Source organism: Mauremys reevesii, linkage group 1 (genome assembly GCF_016161935.1).
Source record: "Mauremys reevesii isolate NIE-2019 linkage group 1, ASM1616193v1, whole genome shotgun sequence".
NCBI lineage: Eukaryota > Metazoa > Chordata > Testudines > Geoemydidae > Mauremys > Mauremys reevesii.
Window position 1 is genome coordinate 342,624,313 of NC_052623.1, and position 12,836 is coordinate 342,637,148.

The 12,836-nt window shown below is 42.7% G+C and overlaps 1 protein-coding gene across 6 annotated transcripts in view; it reads right to left on the reverse strand.

Annotated features, from left to right (window-relative positions):
• Positions 1–12,836, reverse strand: part of LOC120394905 (semaphorin-3D) — a 191,512-nt gene that overhangs the window by 162,663 nt on the left and 16,013 nt on the right. For 2 of the 6 annotated variants that reach the window (XM_039519125.1, XM_039519126.1), the window contains exon 2: positions 8,657–8,786. The exons of 3 other annotated variants lie outside the window; for them this stretch is intronic. The gene's annotated coding sequence lies outside the window, so the exon portion shown is untranslated. Of the gene's footprint in view, positions 1–4,126; positions 4,146–8,656; positions 8,787–12,836 lie in introns of those variants that run through there. One more of the 6 variants, XM_039519132.1, reaches the window with a different exon arrangement.

Sequence of the window (12,836 nt, forward strand, 5' to 3'; positions counted from 1 at the left end):
CTGATATTCTATGATTCTATGACTCTATGATATGAATGGAGGGTAATCACTATTGCCTACTTCATTCTGCCCTTGCTGAATATTCTATTCTTCCAACTCTTCCTCAGAACAAAGAAAGGAACATCTTTTTCTTTCCCTTACAATTTTTTTTTTGGCTCTGGGGAAACCGAGGTCTCTGTCTTCTTAGGTCCAGCTACAAGCTGTGATGAGGTACACAAACCCCACACTGGGACGGAAGGGGTTAAAAGACTATACTGGGTCCAGCTAGCCCTGCCCCTCCAACTCTGCAGGGCATGGTCCAAATGGAGACAGGGTTGAAAAGGGAGCGACCCAGCTCAGAACGGGGAGACTGGGTAGGAGTGCAGACCAACCTTTTGCAGGAGCCTGTGTGCTGAGCCCGGTTGGGGCAAACAGTTTGGTTTTCCTTTTCGATTTTCTTTCTCCTTATCTGGGACTGGAAGCGGAGAAAGCAGAGCTAGGAAGCAACCCAGGGAAGGTAACACAAAAGGGTCCACAACCCTCCTCAGGGTTCTGTGCCACTGACCCTCCTAGGGTCCTGGGATGAGCCCGGTGGAGCGGGTGGGCTGAGGCTCCCCTACTATCCCCCACCAGCTGAGTGGGCACTAACCACTAGGACACCCAGCCCACCGAGGACCCTTCTACACAAGCTCTTTGGCCTATTGCGTAACTGAGGCCATTTGTCCAGCTTCCTGCTTATGTGGGATTTTGAAATCAGGAAATCCATGGCAAGACATGGGGCATGACTTTAGCAGGCCTAAGCATCTACAACTCCAGCTGAAGTCAATGGGAGCTCCTGGGGTTCAGGACCTCTGAAAATCAAGCCCTTGGACAACAATAGAGTTAAGACAATGGAGCACAACTGACATCCAGAGAGGAGACCAGTATCTTCTTCTTACATACTAAAGCCCTAACTATCCAGGCCAAGGCCATGTGCATGCCAGAGCAAAGGCGGGAGGAGAATTACAGAGTCTCAGCAAAAAGAACAGGAGTCCTTGTGGCACCTTAGAGACTAACAAATGTATTTGGGCATAAGCTTTCGTGGCCTGTGGCCTAAAACCCACTTTCCTTTCTCCATCCCAGCCCAGGTGAAAAGAGATCAATCACTCATCCCCAATTTAGACACTTCTTGAAGCAGCTGCTATGGGCCAGCTGGTGCTGGACTGTACAGGATCACACAGGTTCAGCAGCATGCAGCCGAAATAAGAGATTTTGTTTCCTGGATGCATGTTTTGTGTTTGAAGACCTGATTCTAACCTAACAGACATGATCCAGCTCCCAATGAAGTCAATGGAGGGACTCTGTTTATGTTCAAACACTCTTTTTTATTAATGTAATTTGTGATGTGAAATAAAAAGCACCCCGGAGGCTATTACATTTCATTTCAGCAGCAGCTCCCTGGAGGCTAGATAGCCTTGGCGATGACTAGTGCAAGCTGAAATCCACATTGTGTGCTGTAGGTAAGAACTCTGCTAGAGACATCAACTTGCCATTCTTAAATTAGAGCACTATAAGATCACTCTTCAGTAGCACTCCCCGTAGAATGGCTGGGAATGTCATCTCTACAACCCAACAGTTTGTGCCTACAATCTACAGTGCAAAAGTCACTCCCAAGCCTAGGTCTGCTGCTTAGGAGCAAACTGGGCTTCTACCTGAGCTATAACTGGCAGTGCCTGCAATTTTTCTCTACAGATTATGGAGAGAAAGAGAAATATGCTGCAGATGACCTATACCCATGGTAAAGCTGTTTGACTGACTGGTCCTACTGGCAAGCATGGATCTTAATGCACTGCCAGTTAAGAGATTCTCCTAAATTCACTGGCTTGTAACAATGGCAGCTGTGAGAGACCACTCAAAGGTGTTGGACTTAGTCTGTATGTGGGAAGATGCCCAAGCCACTGCTCTCCATTCGCCTTCTGGAATTCAACTGGAAGATAGCTGCTCCTTGGGGAAATGAAGGTGAAAAGAATTAAAGAAACACAAGTGACACATAAGGCTCCAGCTCTGGAAAGCTCTCAGTTCAAAGTGATACAAGAATGTTGCTGCTAAACTAAGAATTTCCACAAAACCATGTGAATTTGCCAAGAGTACTTCATTCAATGCTAATGCAAAACACGGTCTGCATTTCACCAAATCATATGCATCTGCTGAAATATAAGCAGCAATTATCTACAAAAAGGAAAGACCTATAAGGGGGCAAGTCATCTAATCTCTGTGCTTTGGTTTCCTATCTGTAACGTGGGGATAATAACGCTTCCTTGCTCCCACCTAGGCCTGTTGTCTATTCAGAATGTAAACTTTTCAGAGCAGATTCTGTCTCTCACTCTGTGTACCGTATGTGCAACGGGGCCCGATGTTGGACAAGGTCTCGAGGCACTATAGATCGAGAGGAAGCTGCTGCAAAACTCCAGTGTAATAGTTGCCCAGACATGGCAAATGCTTTTCAGTTGTTCAGAGGTATTACTTCATTTTATATATTTATGAACTTTTTGCTCTTGGGAAAAACCTCCAAAACAAACCCGACAAAGCCTGGTCATCATCACTTAAGACACATTCTGCCCACACTTGTCACTCACCCGTGCAGTAACTACAGATTGCTCACACACGCAGCATTCTTACGTTGTCTTAGGTTTCTAGCTCTAAGAGCCGGCAATTGCATGAACCAGATCTCTGACAACAGTGTCATTTATTGTTAAAACAGAGCTTGGCCCTCAAGAACTAAACTGATAATATATGATTTGTATTGGGGCAGTGCCTTTTGGCCCCAAACAAGGATCAGGGCCCCATTGAGCTAGGCACGGGACACAGTAACAAGACAGTCGGTGCCCCTACGATATTACAATTTTAAAATATGACAAAAGAAAAGACTCCAGGTGGATACAAATAAACAGTCGGTGGAGCAAAGGTGAGATGGTTATGAATGGTGTTATGAATAATGTAATAAGTAGCAGACACAGCGCACCAGCTGCCTAGCTATATACAGTATAGGCAGTCTTGTGTACCTATTACTATAATTCTTGTCTTCCCTTTGCCCTCTCCACCCGTCATGTTCTGTCCCTGCACAGAGCCTGGTCCGAAAACACTTGGACACATGAGTAGCTTTACATTGACTTATTATTCATTATTTGTGTTACTGTAGTGCCGAGGAGACCTAGTCATTAACCAGGACATCCCTGTGCTAAAGAGAGTGTTTGCATAACTGGCCCTTGGTTTGTAAACTCTCAGAGGTAGGACTGCCTTCTATGTTTATACAGCTCCAAGCACAATGAGGCCTTGATCCTAGTTTGGGCTTCAGGACACTACAAATAATAAAGCAGTATCCAGATTACTTTTATGCGACCACTTGGGGTATGTTATGTATGATTCTCTTCCTAACCAGCACTCTTGAAAATATATTTCTCACATCTGAATTCAATGCAGTATAGCGTCTTTGTATTCCGACACTTCAGAGCTTAAAACTAATCTGATGGTGCATGTTTAATATCTCTCAGTAACAGTTAATAACAACAGCACAATACTTTGGAATTATACAGCATTAAAAACACATTGTACAAATATTCACAGAATGTTGGGGTATACACTGTGGTTTTCAATGTTTTCTGCAATGCACTAGGACATACTAGAGTTGCTTTACAACAGCAATGCCAGACACTCCCTGCCAGATCCAGCCCACTTGACATATTTATGTGGCCGGCATCAGTTATTTTGGCAGAAACAAAGACACTGATTCTGCAACCTGTGCCATGCCAGCAGTGCCTCTAAGGCAGCACAGGGTACCACTGAGATCAATGGGGCTTGATGAGAGTTGCAGGGATAATCCAAGGTGGGGCAATTTCTGGGACTGCTGCCTCAGCTTTAATTTAAAAAAAAAACACAAATAAATTATGTCCCCAGCCTTCATGGTTGTGAAGATAACCTTCAAACTGAGTGCACTCAGAGCAAACCAGAGAAGTGTTGACTTCCTGAGTCTGCAGACAGCTTTGTCTACCCTGGGAAAATGAGTGGTGTTTTAATATGTTTTAATTAACAGGTTTTTAAACATCACTTAGCACCTGGGGTGGACAAAGACAATAAAGGGTTTGGAAATGTGTTAGCTGGTTAACCCTACCTGAAACTTGCACACCAGCTTGGTCATCCCCTAGAAGGAAGGGAGCAAAACTGGTGAGAGAAGGCAGTGGCAGGAGAAGAATGCTAATGGGGGGAAGGAGGGAGAAATCTCTCATTTTCATGGGCTATCACTTGCCTTACAGTCAAGAGGAGGGACTAACAAATGTCTTGCTGCAGCACTGGTAACCGAACCACGGAAAAATCATAGTCCAGGGAAATATTTTGTAAAGCACCGAATGTGTGTCACACATTTAGCTCACTGACATCAAGCCCCATTTAGGAATTGTCTAACTGGATGGTACTAACAGGACATCTCAACTCAAGGGTAGCCTTCCAATACTACTGTGTGTATAAGTGTGGATCCCCCTTCCCCTTGACAGTAATGCTGAGAGTTACCCCACATCTATGATTGCTGCCGCTTGTCTGCTCTCCTGTATGGATAAGATGAATAAGGGTTGCATGATGGTGACTTAGTGCCATGGCAGTTGGTGTAGAGAGATGAGGAATGTGATCTCCCCTTAAAAAAAAAATAAAACCCTAAACGTTTTTCAAATGGGTGTTTCCACTGTTTCTCTGAACTTAGAAACAAAACCCCTGTGTGTCTATATCGATGGAGTCCTGGTTCTCCCCTGCCTCTTGGCTAGGAGCATAGCCAGTTGAGGGGAAAGAGGGACGGGGGACTGAGTAGTAGAGGGATTCCCTCAATGTGTGCAGAGCCAGTGAAGTGAGTGAGCTCAAACAGCTGGGAGGGATGCAGAGCCAGCTGTGTGGGGATGAGCTCCATAGAGGTAAGGTATTGGACGTAGCTGTGTTAGTCTGTATCCACAAAAACAACGAGGAGTCCGGTGGCACCTTAAAGACTAACCGATTTACTTGGGCATAAGCTTTCGTGGGTAAAAAACCCACTTCTTCAAATGTAAGTTAAGAGTGGTAGCTACCATGATACTAGAGACAGAACATTAAAGCAGGCCAATACTTCAAAGGCTACAGACCAAAACAGTAAATGGGACAGGAAGAGAGGGTGTTATCCATCAGTGTAGAGTATAACAAGGGAGAAATCAGTGACTGAGTCACACCTATGTCTTTAGCTGGATGGACCAATTAAACCCATCTTCCTTTGAAATGTAGAATCCTGGACTCATGTGGAGTAGAAGGGCTTCTGTTGGGTTATTCCACTCTGTCTCCTGTATCCTAATTGCTAAACCTTGCTTCAGAAGGGCCCCATCTCACAGCTGCTCTGCACATGGACCTCCCAGCAGCCACGTTGGGAGCTACAAGCATTTTCAAAGCTCTCCTCTGAACAGTCCATGTTTTTCCCCTTGTCTTTTTTTTTTTAATGCATGTTGAGACCTAAATATTGAGGCCTACCAACTGCCAAGTAGGGAGCTGCCACCTATGGGCAATTATTGTTACCAATTTGATCATCAGATAATTTTATAGAGCAATTACCAATCTTATCAAAGCAATTAGGGCCAAATTTTCAGAAGACCTCAGTTCCCATTTAAACACGTAGGCCCCAATCCTCAAAGGTTTTTAGGCTCCTAACTTCCACTGAAATTAGAAGGACTAAGGTGCCTAAATACCTATGAGGATCTGGACCTTAATGGCTACAACAGTTGTTTCTGCTACTTTCTTCCCCCACAAAAAAATTCTTACAATATATAGGCATGTAATTACTCTATCAGAGAAGCTAGCAATCAAAATGACCTATCATCTAATTAAACTTTCCTGCCAGTGCAAGATGTTCCCTAATAAAATAACTGTTGTTCTTGGCCAGTTTAGTTTAAAAAACCCCAGGTGATGAGGTTCCACCACTTCCTTTGGGAGAATAGTCCACAGGATAATAAATCTGTCTGGTAGATTTTGTCGAATATCAGTCTAAATTGTCTCTTTCTTAATTTCATACCACTATTCTTAGTTACTCTGCTTTTTATCTGTTTAAGGTAATTGTATGTCTCCCATTACCATAGTATCTGGCGACCTCACAATCTTCCATTGTATTTATCCTCACAATACTCGTGTATGGTAGATTAAGTGCAATTATGCCCATTTTACAAATGGGGAACTGAGGCACAGAGAGGCAAAGACAGCATACCCAATGGGATTTAGGCACTATTACGATCCACAAAAACTCTGCTCAGCTGCCACCTAACCCTATAGGTACCAACTGAATTAAGGCACCTAAGTTTTCACTGCAAAAATTCCTTAGGCTCCTTGCTAGAGGCACACACAGTGTAGCTCAGGCATGCACCTGAATGCCTATCTTATGCCTGCTCCCCAGTGGGATCCTCAAACCAGGTGAAGATAGACATTCCCCTGCTTATCTTGCTTGTTGGGTCTGATCTGGTAGGTGTGCTCTGAGCACACTCAACCCCCCACAACATGGGTGGGAAAACCACTTGGGATATGGCAGACCCAAGTTTAATTCCACCCTGTAGCTCATGAGAAGGGATCTGAATGGGGGTTACCCACCTCACAGCTGAGTGCCCTGACCTCTGGACTATTCTGATATGGGTCACTCTCAATAGATTACGTTGAAGCTGTTCAATTTTGTATTAAATAATTGGGCCAGAGAGCGTAAGGATGGTTTTATAGTACAGTGGTGAGGGCACTTCCCTGAGAGGTGGGTAACAACTGTTCAAATCCCTTCTCATCAGGTAGAGGGGTACCAAAGCTCACAAGGGAGTCTTCCTCTCCTTCTCCCCTGCTGTTCTGTGTGGAGCTTGGCAGATGCCTAAGACAATCTCACAAGAACGGCTGAGGCACTTGACTCCAGAAGCGGGGCTCCCGGCTATGGATTGCACAGCCCAGATTTAGGCAACTCACTCCATGAGAAGGGCAGGTTTTATCTTCTGGGAATAAGATGCCCCAAAATATCATCCCAAAACAATGAAACCCTGGTCTCAATGGGAGCTTTTAGGTACTTCTGTGATACAAATTCATAATAGGGACTGATCCAATACCCACTAAAGTCAGTAGAAATATTCTCTTTATTTCAGTGAGCGCTGTATCAGACCCATAATGTAACTTTCTTCCAAGACATTTTATACCACAATGTGATGAATGGACTGTATATATATTATACACACCCACCCACCCACACACACACAATATATATTAAAGATCAAGACATTTAAATGCATAGCCCTATTGGTACACAGCAGGCGTCCGTACTGGGTTTTATCAGTAGTTTTCCTACTTCTTACAGTAATCATGGACTGCCCTCAGATGTCTGCCCCCAAGGCTCCCAATGACATCAGTAGGAACCATACATGAGCATCCAAGGGCAGAATTTGATGCAAGTAATGACAGATAAGCTGGAAACATTTTATAAATTAGGCTGTATTAGTCCCAGCTCAAATCCTATTACTGAGCTGCAGCCTGCACAATTTACATATGGTGGGGCAGGAAAAGCAAAGAACTGAGCTGTCCTTGAGACATAATTATCACCTATGTGAAACAATGACAGCCTCGCACTATCAAGCTCTGTGAGGAATATGAACAAACATTTTGTGCTACACATTTGCTATTTTCCTTTACTGAGCCAGAAGCCTTGATCTTAACCAAAAACAATTCCATCCCTTCCTAGGACCATCCTCAAAGCCAATCTGTATTTTGTTTTTCAAAAACTACATGCACTGTTCCATTTTTTTTAAATATTCAGTTGGAGTAAAGTGCATTTGTAAGCAAGGTGTTTTTTAAACGACTGTTAAAGGTTTTGCACATTTTAGATTCATCGAGTTTTAAGCCTGAAGGGCCCAATAGATCATCTGGTCTGACCTTCTGTGTAAAAAAAAACATAGAATTTCAATTTCACCAGTTATCTCTGTATGGAGCCCAATAACTTGTGCTGGGTAAAGCATATTTTCCAGAAAGGCATCCACCCTTGGTTTCAAAACACCAAGGGATGGAGATTGGAAAAAGTGACCTGACCAAGGACATGCAGTGGATTAATATTTCCCAAGTCCTACTCCAGTGACCTAACCACTGGCTTGCATTGTTTGCCACCAATTTTTTTTAATGAGACAAAAAAAACCTATATCAAAAAATGAGAGAGTTTCACTGAACGAGCGGTCTTCAAAGCCAGAAAACAGCACTTGTCCAAGGCAATGCAAAGAACATAGGAGCTGACCTAGTAGATCAAACCAATGGTCCATCTGATTCAGTATCAGAATAAGGTATTGATGTGGGCCTAGGGTTCACTGCAGGATCATGGTCTAAATGCCTATATAAAAACTGTCTCTGCAGCTGACATACATTAAACCCTCTACCCATTAATGCTCTTTTCCAGTCCCCTCTGCCTCTCCATGCACTCTCTCATTTAGACACACATACACAGCACGAAGGATGAATATAAAGAGAGAGAGAGCGCATAGGTCAAAAGGGTTTCTTCTACCATGCATCAGATGTGCCAATGAACATAATAGACAATGAGTATAACACAGTGCCCACTACAAGACCTCGCTAGATATTACAAAAGGCCATAGTACTCCCTGCAGGCATTTAGAGTGAGGATGACAGTCCTACTCACACTTAGTGTCACTTTGCTCCAGTGACGCTGGCTTCACATGCTGGTTCTCTGTGCTATTCAATAAAGAGGAATACACTCCTTTACATGGAGACTGATGCATTTATCTTGTCTCCTTTGTATCGTGTGAATTCTAGAATAGGAGACAAACAATTATAATGAACTGAGTTTCATTTCCAAAATGGGTCCAAAATGCTCTTTTAAAATCTCTTTAGTAGGATTTATCTTAATGCTTTTACTTTAAAAAAAATCTGTTTTCATTACATGTACTGCAGCTTTTCTTCTTCTTAGCAGTAAAAAAGAAAGTATGATGCACTTGGAGAAAGCCAATGATTTGGCCTCCTAGGACATGTCTGCGCTAGAAAACTTACTGCCAATATTTCATCAGTGACCAGCAGTAGTGAGTGAATCTGCACCAGCGACAGCAATGTTGTAAGTGCTAATGCAGACAGACAGGACTCAGGCACTTTTACCCCTGTCATGAAAGTCTGCCTAGAGCTGAGACTTGTCTGCGCCTGAGCTCTCTCAATGCTAGCAGCTTAACACTCATGTTGCAAGAGTGTTGAAATACAGGGACTAATTTGGATGCACCCTTAGGGATGCAGCTGGTGTTTTCAGTTTTCATCTGGACCATTATTTGGTGTTAGCTGAATACAGCAGAAATGTGGCTGCTGATTTACTCATAACCACAAAGGAGAGTTAAATCGTAAAAACAGAGGGAGAGGGAAACTTAGAAGGGTTTGCAAGGGGAAAAGATCTATGTTTTACACTATGACTTGAAACAAGCTGGGGACCTGGTGCAGCAAAGAAGTGCAGGTGGGCTGTTCCAGGCAAAGCAGAAGAAAAGGTCCTTGTGCCACAGTAGCTGGTATGCATGGAATAGCCCGAGATGATGAATTAGGGAGTGGAGGACAGAAGAGATTGTATGCCAAATGCGAGTTCACCAGTGATGTCCAAGCAAATTAAGACAATTTTGATTAGTATGATTTTTCAGTCAGTTGTGTGAATACCATTTATACTATACATTTTGTAACAATAGTGGACAAGCTTTATTTCCTCATTTAACAAAGTATTTATTATAAGTGATCGTTATGGTGGAGCTACTGAACAGAGTAAAGCTTGAGACATTTTCCAGACACTTACTATCCAGGAAACTAAGCCTACCAGCCACAGGGTCATGAAAGATGGGGAAAGACCACCAGCATGTTCCAGGGTCAAGGTTCTAATGCCTAGGATACTGCTCATAACTTTCCCAAGCGTCAGCCAAATGACACTCCCTTCAACCTTGCCAGTTTCCCTGATGCCCACAGAATTCTGAATAGCACCACGAAAATTGACCAGTGTCCTGTCAATTTAATTCTGCTGTTCTTGCTGCTGCTGCTTAGGAATGCTATGAGTTGTAGTGGAGACACAGAGCAGTGGGTCTCCAGACTCAGGAATACCACACCACAATAGTTTACATTTGGAAAGCTATCTATCTTTGGACACATGCATACAAGAAAACATTTGGAGACTTTAAAGTGGGATGATTTTAGAATGGAGGTTCATCTTTTTCCTGCATATCCTTAATTTTGCAGGTTTAAGCAGTCTCCTAACTACGAATTGCCTATTATGGATTCTGGCCTAGTGATGCAATCCTTCCACAATGTAGAACTCGAGTGGGAGATCATCTTCTGGCTATTATATTGGGCCCTACTTTTCTTTAATATGCATTTTATTTTTTTCTCGCTGGGACAGCTTTATGAGATTTTACATCTCCTTTTTTGTAGGTGTAACTATACGACAGTAACCATGGTCATAACTCCAGCATAAATCAGTGTAGCATAAACAGTATACAGGACACTCAAGAGGCAGACAGAACTGAGCAGTCATAATTACAGGTCTTTTTACAATGACAAGGCATCTAGAAAAGAAGACTCAAAAGTCCCTTTAACCCAAACAATGATAGTGCCTGATTTAAAAGAACAGGTGCTGTAATCCCCCTTCCCTACCCCCAGTGGTTTGGGACCGAAATTCCAAACGCTTCCCACAATCAGTTCTGCCCTTGAGACCCTTTAACACTTTGTGTTTGTATTGGAAAAAAATAATAATACCTACAGTTTAAAGGAAACAGCTACAATTTTATCAGGATTGAGCATCCTTCAGATCTGATACCCATGTATAATCTAAGACCCTGGATAAAATAGCCCATGCTGATTCTTTCAATGACATCATGCCTATTTCAAAATCGTTTACCCGAAGTGTATTCACACTATACACTGAAATTGAAAATCTGAAATTCCTCATGAACCCTTTAATTAAAGTAGTTGGTGTTACTGGACCCTTCTCCAGATATAGGGCCAGACACTCAGCTGGTATAAATCAGTGTAATTCCATTTACTTCAATGACACTACTCTGATTTATACCAGCTGAGGATCCAGGTTGTGAAGTCCTGAATTCTTTGCAAACATGGCCATGAGATTACTCTGTGATTGCAACAATCTTGCCTATTCCCAATCTACAAACTCAGACATGTCCTCAAAAGGGGATTTTGTTTTCCTAACAGGAATCACATTTATACACCTCAGCTCTTGCAAAACAGGACTTATCACACAAGTATGTGTTGTTGGGATTTGTTTTTTAGTTATTACCTTGATCATTATTAAAATACCTCCCACCACTTTAATGGAGTGCCACACAGGTTTCTTTTGTTAAGATATAACTGTGAGATAAACTGCAGAATTTCAAGACCTGCTGATACCTATGAAACTTTGAGAAATACTCATTTTACAATTAATTCCTATTATATGTTATTTTCAGAGAGGTGTGTGGGCATAGAGCCGGGGGGGAATTCTTCAGTGATTTTCTTTTATCACTGAAGATTTTTGCATTTGAAGGTTTATTCCTGACCAATTGAGCTTTTCCTGCTGTTTCTTGCCTAATGATACTTTGTGCTGAAATAGCTCCTTCCGATTGAAGATAACACAAATCTTTACCAATATTAATGAACGAAGCCTCGTACGCCCTCTGAGACAGATATAGTAAATATTGTTATGCCGATTTTTAGATGAAGAACTGAGGCACAGAAATGCATGTTTTTTTCCCTACACAGGAAACATCACAAGTTTGTGTTCATGGAATCTGATAACTTTTCTTTAGGGTTTGGTCCCAGTGAAAGTGGCAAGGGTTAGATCCTCCAAACCAAAATACCACCTAAGATTCATGTGTTTCTCTGTGGATCCATGGATTCCAAGATCATCTACATGAAGACGCTGTGCCTCTATACCAGCTCCCAGTCTCCTTGAAGTATACCTCCTCATGATAAGATGTAGCCTCTGAAGCTGCATAGCCCAGAAAGTTCAGCCCTCAGAGGCTCCAGGCACTAGCAGACTAATTTAGTATTATTTATTTTAGATATTAGCTCCCATTTGCCTTTGTTTTTAATTCTAGCTGCTAAGTGTTCAACATGCATCTTAACTACTGCAATATCCTCCTCTATGTTTTTGACATAGACAAATGCAACCTTGGTCTTTCCCCATGCCTCAGGTGACCATATTTTCCTAAACTGAAAATGGGACACCCAGCTGATGATCAGTGGGCAAGAGTGAATGGGACAAATGCCCAATTATGCCAAAAAAAGCATGATGTCTGGGACAGAGCTTAAAAAGGGGACGGTCCTGGCCAAAATGGAATATATGGTCACTCTAGCCATGCCCCAAGTCATTCAAAACACTGCTGCTAAAACCATCTTTCAGGCTCATTACTCTAAAGGTTACATCACTCCTATTTTTTGCATCTCTTCACTATCATATCAAATACAAACTATGTTTCTTTGCCTTTAAGGTCTTTCATGAGTTAATGCTACCTTACCTACCTATTTCATCAGAACATGAGAACATAAGAGTTGCCAGGGGGAGGGATAGCTCAGTGGTTTGAGCATTGGCCTGCTAAACCCAGAGTTGTGAGGTCAATCCTTGAAGGGGCCACATAGGGATCTTGGGGGCGGGGGAAATCAGTACTTGATTCTGCTAGTGAAGGCAGGGGGCTGGACTTGCTGACCTTTCAGAGACCCTTCCAGTTCTATGACATAGGCATATCTACATACTAGGTCAGGCCACAGTCCATCTTGCTCAGTAGCCTGTCTCTAACAATGGTCCATACCTAAGCTTCAGGATGAGTGTACAGAGCAGGGCAATTATGGAA